The sequence below is a fragment of the Sorex araneus genome, chromosome 4 (genome assembly GCF_027595985.1).
Source record: "Sorex araneus isolate mSorAra2 chromosome 4, mSorAra2.pri, whole genome shotgun sequence".
Classification (NCBI taxonomy): domain Eukaryota; kingdom Metazoa; phylum Chordata; class Mammalia; order Eulipotyphla; family Soricidae; genus Sorex; species Sorex araneus.
Genome location: NC_073305.1, coordinates 181,846,383 through 181,856,948, shown reverse-complemented (window position 1 = coordinate 181,856,948; position 10,566 = coordinate 181,846,383). Strand labels below are relative to the sequence as shown.

General features: G+C 56.0%; 1 protein-coding gene across 1 annotated transcript in view; it reads right to left on the bottom strand.

Annotated features, from left to right (window-relative positions):
* The window catches only part of SCAF8 (SR-related CTD associated factor 8), a 216,184-nt gene that overhangs the window by 2,159 nt on the left and 203,459 nt on the right, over positions 1–10,566 (bottom strand). The window contains exon 23 of the mRNA XM_055135075.1: positions 57–222. The gene's annotated coding sequence lies outside the window, so the exon portion shown is untranslated. The remainder of the gene's footprint in view (positions 1–56; positions 223–10,566) is intronic.

Below are 10,566 nucleotides of genomic sequence, written 5' to 3'. Positions count from 1 at the left end.
CTGTCCCTGGGCCCTTCTGTTCTGATGATGGGGCAGTGACCCCGGGGCCCTCTCACCAGTCTGAGTGTGGGGCTGGATTCTGGGGTGCGCAGAGTGGACTTGGGCACGGGGGTCACAGGTGACCGTGTGGGGCACGGAGGTCAGGGCCACGCTGTCTTCGCTCCCCGCCGGGCGAGAGTCTGGGTGACGGGTGGGAGTACTTCTCTCCGCCCCCTGGCCTTGCTGAAAATGAGTAAAGAAAAGAAGAATGGCGTCCAGGTCTCCAGGCGGGCCCCGCGGCACCGCACTGCTCCCCGTGCCCCAGGCCCAAGGAATTCGTTCTTTTTCAGCCCGACCCACCCCACTACCATGCCCCCCACCCCCGTTCTGCCCCAGGAATTTCCTTTCTTCTTCTTTTTGTTTGATTTGGGGCCACACCCAACAGTGCTCAGGACCTCTGCCTGGCCCTGTGCTCAGGGGTCATTCCCAGCAGTGCTCAGGGAACCCTGGGTGGTGCTGGGGATGGAACCCGGGCCAGCCACGTGGGAGGCAAACGCCTCGCCCTGCACCCAGCTCATTCCTTCCTTGTGGAGAAAGACCCAAGCCAATCCGTGAGGGTGAGGCCTCCTCCTCCCCTCCTGCTCCCCCTCCTCTTGCTCCTCTTCCTCCTCTTCCTCCTTTTCCTTCCCTCGTCTCCCTCTTTCTCCTCCCCCTTCCTGCTCCTCCCCTCCCCCTTCCTCCTGCTCCCCCTCCCCTTCCTCCCCCTCCCTCCTCCTCCCTCTCCTCTTTCTTCCCCTTCCCCTCTTCATTCCAGGTTTCCAGCCTCCTGCCCTCCCCACCCCACAGGAGGGTGTGGGACTCCTGCCCAGCCTCCTCCTCCCCTACTTCCTGCCTCAGCCTTACCTTTGACCTCTCCTGGTCCCCCACCCTGCCCGCCCATGATCCCCCATCTCCTTCCTGTCAGCCCCTAAGAGTTTCCAGTCTTCCTGCCCCTTCCCCTGCCACTGCAAGAGATCTGTTCCCAGCTTGAGAGCCCCCCGCAATGGCGAGTGGGCTCTGCTCCTTCCGAGGGCCACTCCCAGAGGGGCTAGGGAAGGAACCTGGGGCTCCTGCCTGCGAAAGGACATGCTCCAGCCTTGGCACCGTACCCTGGGCCTGGGACACCTGTGATGCTTGACCACTGTCCATAAGTCGAATGCAAACATTACAGAGGGGGTGTGTGTTGCGGGCAGAGTGGTGTGTGTATGTGTGGTGGGGGGTAGTGTGTGATGTGATGTGGAGCAGTGCATGTGTGAGGTACGTTGTATGTGGTGTGTGTAGTGTGTGTGTGTGTGTGTGTGTGTGTGTGTGTGCCGTGGTCTGTGAGTTGTATAGGTTAGTGTGGTGTATGTGAAGTGGTGTGGTGTTGTGTGGGGGGGGGGGGTGGGGGGTGGTTGCTACAGATGAAGAGCCCTACTTGGGGTCAGAAATACTGGGCATCGGGGCTGGAGCAACAGGCCCGTGGGGAGGGCATCTGCCTTCCATGCCGCCAACCCCGGTTGGATCCCCAGCAACACATATGGGCCCCCCAGCCCCGCCAGGAGGGAGCCCTGAGTGCAGAGCCAGGAGTAAGTCCTGAGCATGGCAGGGTGTGTGTCCCCCAAACCAACCAGCCAAAAATGGCGGGTGTACATCCTGACTCCCCCTTGTGCTCACTCGGGCTCCCAGGAGCTGATTCCACTCCCAATGCCTCAGTTTCCTCCTCATGTATAAAGGGCACGGGGCTTGGGTGGGTGTGCAGCTGTAAGTGTGCAGGAAGTGTCCTACACTAAAGGCACGGCGGGGGTTCTTTGACAAATGCGTCCTTTGTACTGTGTCCTTTTGAACACGAGGGTCCCTGAGAAGCAGGTGGGTGCTGCCCGGCCGAGGGGTCTTCACTGTCTTGATGGACTAAGACCTAAGTTCACGTGGACAGTAGGGAGGATTTAGCACAGCATCCGTGGTCTGTGGAGAAACCAGACCCACGGGGAAGAGGAAAGTGTCAGGATAGATGCTAGATGAGCCTAAAATTATCGGTAGCTTCGTGAATCACAGTTATTTGATTAAGTAAAAATTATTAGTAAAGGGAAGAATTCTTGGGGCTGGAGCGATAGCACAGTGGGTACCATCACAGCACAAACCATCATGAGCAACTTTGTAAAGCACGGTGCGTAAATAAAGGAGTAGAGGAAGGAATCACACACTCGACAGCCAGTGGCGGGGCTGGGTCGATAGTATAGTGGGGAGGGCATTTGCCTTGCATCTGACTAACCCGGGTTCAATCCCCAGCACCCCATATGGTCTCCCGAGCATCACCAGGAGTGATTCCTGAGTGCAGAGCCAGCAGTAACCCCTGAGCATTACCAGGTGTGACCCAAAAAGGAAGAAAAAAAAAAAACACAGCCAATGGCAGTTGCTATGAGAAAAATGCAGTGAACTTTCTCACGGGAGAGTTGGGCTTCAATTGAAAAGCTGACAACAGCTCTGAGACCCCGAGGGATGATGAAGCCCGTAATGGAATCTTGGCCACTCTTGGAAGCAACGAGGGCAACTGCAACCAGGAGGGCCCCTGGGGTCCTTCAGCCCCCCCAAGCCCCTCCCTAGAGGGATTAGTGCCCGAGCACTGAGCACGTGCAGCAGAAGCCTTCGCAGCGAGCCCCTGGCCGGGTCGCCAGCAATACGCCACACCCCTCACCCCGTCCGCCCGTGACAGAGCAGCAGCGGGCACAGCTCCTGCCCAGAGCTATCTCGGGGTCGGCAGAGTACAGCCCGTGCAGACCCACCCCGGATTCAGAGGGGACTCGGGAGGGAGACGGACGGGAACGCAGGTTCCACTCCTGAGCGGGACGTGAAGCGTGAGGCCGGAAGTAGCGTCGCGCCAAGCAGTTGAGCACGTGCTCTGCGTGCAGGCGGCACAGCTCCCTCCCCAGCCCCACGTGGGCCCCCAAGCACCGTCAGCAGGGACCCCGGGACACAGAGCCAGGAGTGGCTCCGAGTGCGGGCAGATGTGGCGTCCAGTCTGAACAAAAACACAGATGGGGGAGGGGACTGGAGCGATAGCACAGCGGGGAGGGTGTTTGCCTTGCACGCGGCCGACCCGGGTTCTAATCCCAGCATCCCATATGGTCCCCTGAGCACCGCCAGGGGTGATTCCTGAGTGAAGGGCCAGGAGTAGCCCCTGTGCATTTCAGGGTGTGACCCAAAAACCAAAAAAAAAAAAAAAAACCAAACCACAGACGGGGGAGAAACCGTGTGTGTTCTCCAGTTTGGACTGCCCGGCCCAGTGACCGGCTGTCTTCATTGGCGAGGATGGCAGCTCGCGATCCGAAAGCCCTGCATTTTTGGTTAGCTTTGGTTTTTCGGGTGGTGCTCAGGGCTCACTCCCAGCAGTGCCGGGGACGGAGCCCCGGGCTGGCTGTGCGCAGGGCGAGCTGCTAAGGCCCGCAGAGGCTGTCCAGCCTGGCAGAGGCGTCGTCTCCGCGCAGCCCCCGTGGGAGAATGTCTCGTGTGCTTTGGCCTCCGGGCATCTGCTATGCTGAGGTCCCTGGGGCCGACCCGTCTCCCCCGTACCTATACCCCTGTGGCCGTGGGCTGCCTCCTGGCAGGTCCCTTCTTGGTGTGGAGCCTGCCCTTGGGATTTGGCCCACCCGCAGAGACCCGCTCTCCACACAGGGGTGCAGACGCGGGCTCCGGAGATCAGCACATTCCTCCCCCCCCCCAGGACAGTCATAGAACCCTTGAGCTCCCTCCCGTTCAAGACTCAGGCTCCAACCTCCACCAGGCTCAAGGCCACTCCCGCACGCTCGGGCCAAGCCTCACGCACAGGTGGACCTATTCCGGGGCTGTCCAGCTGCAAATGGACAGTCCCTACTCACTCTCCAAGAGTGCCACGCCACATTTGATGGGGTTCAAATAGTAGGCAACCATAGAGGGAAATGTACATATATATAAGCATATATATATTTTCAGATATATATAAAAGATCACATCACTCAACCTTTAACAACATGTTCGTGATATCCTACAGAAGGTCTCAATGGTCCCGGCCGAAACAGAACAATTTTCACACTGTTTCCTCTATGGATACTTTTTTGTAGCATTTTCAGCGGTTTTTCATAACAGACAATACAAAATATATTATTTTGGTTCTGCTTTGGGACAGGGCTTGGGGCTTGGGGCTTGGGATGGAAACATCCCAAATATGGTGGCGGGAAGGTGTCATGGTGGTGGGGTTGGTGTTTGAATATTAAATGTCATCAAATATTGAGAACTACCTTATAAAAGAAAACATTTCAAACAAGTGGGGGTGGTGGGAGGGATCATTGTGGTGGAGAATGGGCACTGGTGGAGGGATGGGTACTCCGATCATGGTATGACTGAAACGTAAGCACGAAAGTTTGTAAGTCTGTAACTGTACCTCACGGGGACCCATTAAAAGAAAAAAATTAAAAACAAAACAAAACAAAACCCTCGGGTCTCTTTAAGTCCCTGTTTCTGCAGGGCTCCCCTCAATTCCTTGCTTCTTTCCTTCCCTCTAATTGGCAGCCTGGCTACTCTTTGCTTATTTCTTTGTTTTGAGTATTTATATGTGTGTGTGTGTGTGTGTGTGTGTGTGTGTGTGTGTGTGTGTGTTGGGGGGAGGAGCATCCAGGGGTGCACTGAGTCGTGACCCAGCTCTGTGTGCAGGGTCCCGCCTGCAGTGATGGGGATGTGAGTAACTACACACAAAGCACATACTCAGCCCTTGGCGCTCTCTTGGGCCAGGTGGGTTGTCCCTAAGAAACAGGAAGTGGGGTGTTGCGGGGGGGGGGGGGGGAGGTGGGGAGCGGAGTGACAGTACAGCAGGGAGGGCGTTTGCTTGCCTTGCACGTGGCCGACCCAGGTTCAAGCTCCATAAGTTCCCCCGAGCACCGCCAGGAATAATTTCTGAGAGCATGAGCCAGTCCTAACTCCTGAGCACTGCTGGGTGTGGCCCCCAACAGGACAAACCAAAAGAGGCAGGACTGGGGAGCCAGAGAAATAGCTCAGTGGGTAGAGCGCTTGTCTCGCACAGGGCCGACCTTGGACCAGCACATGGTTCCCCAATCTCCACCAAGGGGGACCAAACCAGGAGTAAACCCTGAGCACTGCCGAAGTGGCCCCGAACGCAGGGCCAACCCCGCCGGGCCCCAGGCCAGGCACCTGCTGGGCTTCGCTGACCCGTCCACCCTCCGTCAGCAGGGCCGCCCCAGCCTGCCCCTCGGGGCATCCACCCCACCCCACGAGCTCTCAGCCTGCCCTGCTGCTCTCCGAGTCGCTCTGGGCCTTGCTTTGGGGGGTCCCCCATCCCACCACAGTCCTGTGGAGCACTGGACGGGAGCCCGTCTCCGCCCTTAGGCCAGCGCCACCTGCTTGGACTCACCTCTCCCGGATGAAGATGCAAGTCCCTGAGGGCTAAGCCCTGGGGGGCCCACACCGGGACCCCCCCCCCACACGCCTCTCGCCTCCTTCATCCCCGGCCTCGTGAACGAGAGGACAGACTCACAGCTGTTCAGTCCATGCCCACCTGGCCCTCTCTGTGTCCGGGCTCACTCCTGGGGTACAACCAGGGGTGTGTGTTTGGGGAGACTGGGCGCTCCCCAAGAATGACACAAACATGTTGCTTTGTTCTCTGCTTTTCCTCTGAAACATCCCCAACACTGGTTTATTTTTGTTTGTTTGTTTGTTTGTTTGTGTGTTTGTTTTGCTTTTTGACTCACACCCAGCAATGCTCGGGGGTTACTCCTGGCTCTGCGCTCAGCAATTACTCCTGGTGGTGCTTGGGGACCATATGGGATGCTGGGAATCGAACCGGGGTCAGCCGCGTGCAAGGTAAATGCCCTACCCGCTGTGCTATTGCTCCACTCCCTCCCCCCCCAAAACACTCTTGTTCTTGCCTTTGGAGATACTTTCTTTTCTTTCTTTCAATATTAGTATTTTTGATTGAATGGGCACATTCAGTGGTCAGAGCTTGCTCCTGGCTCTGCAGTCAGGGATCATCCCTGGAAGCCCCCAGGGGACCACATAGGATGCTGGGGAGCAAACCTGGCTCAGCCGTATGCAAGGCCAGTGCGCCACCCCCCCACACACACACTGTAGGGCTCTGGTCCCTCTGAGGTGATAGCTCTTCTGGAGCAAGTCAGCTGCTGCTGAAATGCAGTTACTCAGCACACATGCTAACACACAAGTCCTCTGGACACCAGGATCTGGCCCCCAAATCCCTGAGGAAAGAGAAATTTGAGAGGGGAGTCCCCACACACACAACAGCCTCTCCCCCTCGACACATTCACCGATCTCTGAGCTGCTAAGACAGGAGAGAGATCTGCAAAGGTGTCCACAGTAACAAGATCCCAAGGATGTGGCAAATGCATAGCCACTCAGAAGGAACTGCAGGCAGAGTTCTTAATCAAAGAGTAGCTGTTACATTTTAACGATGACTAAGGAGAGGGAACAGTTACCAGGCAAACGGGAGCTCCTCAAACTACTAATGAGCATCTGCAAAGATGTTCTGACTCAGACATCAGAGAATTCAAAATCAGGAGCAGAAAAAAGATCCCCCTCTATCCTCGCCCATGGCTAAAACTCAAAAGACCATGATATCAAGTGTTGGCAAGGACACGTGTGTGTGTGGGTGGGGGGGGCGGTTGGGTTACTGTAGGTGGTTGTATGCGTGCCTATAATCACATTGGAAGAGCTCTCTGACAACCACTGAATTGTCCTGTCTACACTCTGCAGTGATTCTACGCCGGAGCAGAAAGCAGGGGAGCGTGTGTAGTGTAGGTGTGAGAACGTTCGTCACAAACAGCATGACTCAGAGTAGACCCAGCAGGGAGAAAGCCAAATGTGCCTCAGGAAAGCAGGGTCATTCGCTCCATGGGATGTGGGACTGCAGATGAATTCACTCTGGTATGAATTTCACAGATACTGAAGTCAGATGCGAATGTCTCTGCACGGCACGGCTCCATTAGCTGAAAGAGTCATGGTATCAATAGGGCACAGGAGTCAAGACAGTGATCGGTTCTGGTGTCTGAGGGGACCGGGATGGGTCGGGTTCTGGAAGGCATTTCCCTGCCTGGCCTGAAGAAACCCACAGAGCAGTGCCTTATGATCAGATCATGTTCCTAGCAGTAGGAGGGATCAAACCTGAGTCAGTCATAGGCAAGGCAAGGCAAGAACCCTAACCATTATACCATCTCTCTGGCCCCCTAGCATGTAAATATTTCCTCTGTTTTGACTTAACTTTTATGCATGGTGTCAGAGTGGATTCAAGTCATTCTTCTGCATGTCGCAAGGCAACCGCCCTGCCTGCCGTGCTCTCTCTCAGGCCCCAGGAAGAATTTTCTATAAATCCCAGGCCAGAGAGGGACTTTCTGCCCTTGGGAAACATCTGTGTGACGCCTCATTCAAGACTGAGTTGCCAGGGGCACACAGCCGGTGCCAATGTGGTACACAAGGAACTCAGCCGCCATGTTCCCGGGGTGTGGTCCCCCCTGTGGTCGGGGTGCTCACCGCACCTGGCATAGAGCACAGGAGACGGAGCAGCATCGTGATGTGCCAGAACTGGGGTGGGGGGGCTGGAGTGATAGCACAGCAGGTAGGGCGTTTGCCTTGCACGCGGCCGACCTGGGTTCGATTCCCAGCATCCCATATGGTCCCCTGAGCACTGCCAGGAGTAATTCCTGAGTGCAGAGCCAGGAGTAAACCCTGTGCACTGCTGGGTGTGACCCAAAAAGCAAAAAAAAAAAAAAAAAAAAAAAACCAAACTGGGGTGGGGCCCAGGGCTGGCCTACAACCTGGGGGCACAAACCCGTGCCTCGGGCCTGGAACTGACCAGGCAAGGCCCCTCTCCCGGTTCCCCTCCTGGTCCCCACTGGCCGCTCTCCCTGCTGCCCGCCTGGGCCCCACTGGCCACTCCCTGCTGCCCACCTGGACCCCACTGCCCCTCTCCCTGCTGCCCGCCTGGGCCCACTGGCCCCTCTCCCTGCTGCCCGCCTGGCCCCCACTGGCCACTCTCCCTGCTGCCCGCCTGGGCCCACTGGCCGCTCTCCCTGGTCTTAGCCTGCTGCCCTTGCCTCGCTCTCCTGCCACTAGGACCCCTGGCATTGTCCCCCCCGAGTCTCGCGCCCCACTTAGTGAGCAGAAATCCAGCAACTGAACCTCACACACTCTTTCCCCCCCCTTTAATTTTTGTCTGTTTTCTCCGGGCAGGGAGGTGATTTTTCTTTCCTTCTCTAATTTTGATTTTTAAAACATGGCAGGCACCCTGATTTGCAGTCACGATCATCGCAGTTTCCTGCATGGAACATTTGAACACGGGCTGACTCTTCAAGCCCACGTTCTCCCGAGAGCGGGTACCCATCCCTCTCTCTCTCTCTCCTCTCACATATTTCTAAATAAGTCTCAATAAATAAAACTCCCCCCAAACCATTCCAACATCCCCCCACCAAGGTACCAGTCCCCCTCCCACACGCACCCGCTCCCCCAACACGCTCCACGGAAGCCAATGCTCAGTTTCTGTTGCCTTGGGTACTTGCTGGTTCCTTACTATGCTTCTTCATATCCCACCTATGAGGATTTCGGGCCATACCACAACCGTGCTCGGGGCTATTCCTGGCTCTGTGCTCAGGGGTCACTCCTGGCATTCTTGGCATCCTACATGGTGTCAGGGATTAAACTGGGGTGGGTTGCGTGCAAGGCATGCATCTCCCCCTGTACTATCTCTCCAGAGTACTTGCCTTGTGCAGCCGATCCAGGTTCCATCCCTGGCACCACATATGGTCACTTGAGAACCTCCAGGACTGATCCCTGAGCACAGAGCCAGGAGTAGCCCCTGAGCATTGCCAGGTGTGCCCACCACCCACAAACAAACAAATAACAAACAAACCAAAAAAAAACAGAACTTCATATTTTCGAAGTGGTAGGGAAACCTGGAGACAACGGTGGAGGGGAGGGGGGTGGGGGGGTTGGAAAATTGAATGCCTGCAACAAATCATCATGTACAACTTTGTAAACAAAGTTTATATAAAGAGGGGGGTGGGAATAAATGTGATAACCTTGGAGCAAGCTAGGGGACAAGTTATTGCTCAGAAATATTGACGGGGCTGGAGCGATAGCACAGCGGGTAGGGTGTTTGCCTTGCATGTGGCCAACCCAGGTTCCATTCCCAGCGTCCCATATGGTCCCCTGAGCACTGTCAGGGGTAATTCCTGAGTGCAGAGCCAGGAATGACCCCTATGCCTCGCCAGGTGTGACCCAAAAAGAAAAAAAAAAAAGAAATATTGATGGTCACGGGGATGGAGCGATAGCACAGCGGATAGGGCGTTTGTTTGCCTTGCACACGGCTGACCCAGGTTTGATTCCCAGCATCTCATATAGTTTCCCGAGCACTGCCAGGAGTAATTCCTGAGTGCAAAGCCTGAGCATTGCTGGGTGTGACCCGAAAAGCAAAAACAAAAGAAATATTGACGGTTAGGACAGTTTTCCTCCCTGGCTTCCTGCAGGGTGTGGCTGGAGAAGGAAGAACAGGACCAGCCCGAGGTCACAGCTCCATCTATTTTATTTACCAACCTGTCGCTCAAGTTGCTCGAGGTGGGAAAGCTTGCAGCACGGGGCAAGGTGAGGGCGGGTGACACGGTGTCCAGGCCAGTGCCATAGCAGAGGGCCCCTGCTGGAGAGAGCAGGGCCTGGCTGGGAGCAGGCCTCCAAATTCCCCCTGGGATAAGGAAGGATCAAGGATCAAATCCTGGTTCCGCTCCAGAGAGCCCCTGCTAGCAACGGCTCCTGATCTTATCAGGAGTCAATGGCCATGCAAAGCATTTCCGGGCACAGTCTGGTTAGTCAGCAGACTTCTCAGGGGGAGGCACCACCAGGATTTAAGCCTGTGTCTCCTGGGGCTGGAAGAGATACACAATGGCACAGTGCTTGCCTTGTGAGGTTCGAGCCAACCCTGGTTCGATCCCTAGGACTGCATGTGGTCCCCCAAGCACGGCCAGGAGTGGTCCCTGAGTGCAGCTGGGATGGCCCCAAACAAAAGCAACACGGTGGGGGGCTGGAGTGATAGTACAGCGGGTAGGGCGTTTGCTTTGCACTCGGCCAACCCGGATTCAATTCCCAGCATCCCATATGGTCCCCTGAGCACCAACAGGGGTAATTCCTGAGTGCAGAGCCAGGAGTAACCCCTGTGCATTGCTGGGTGTAACCCAAAACGCAAAAAAAAAAGAAAATACAAAAGCAACACGGGAAGGTCCGAATGTCCTACCCTCCAGGGCCCCGGGGCCAGGCAAACACGGGGCTGCCATGTGCGAATGATCCTGCTCAGAGCCGCAGGGAGAGGACCAGGGAAATGTTCGGTGACGTCTGACTGCAGAGATTTCAAGAGGGACACCCAGGCGAGTGGGGAAATGTTATCTGCAGGTTATTTATGAAAGTCAGCTGGAATTTTCACATTTCTCTAGGGGCCTGGCAGAGCTGGATGGGCAAGGAGGCCTCCAGAATTCCTGCTTAAAGAAAGAAGATCTCAGACCTAGCTATATCAGTGGAATTGCATCTGTT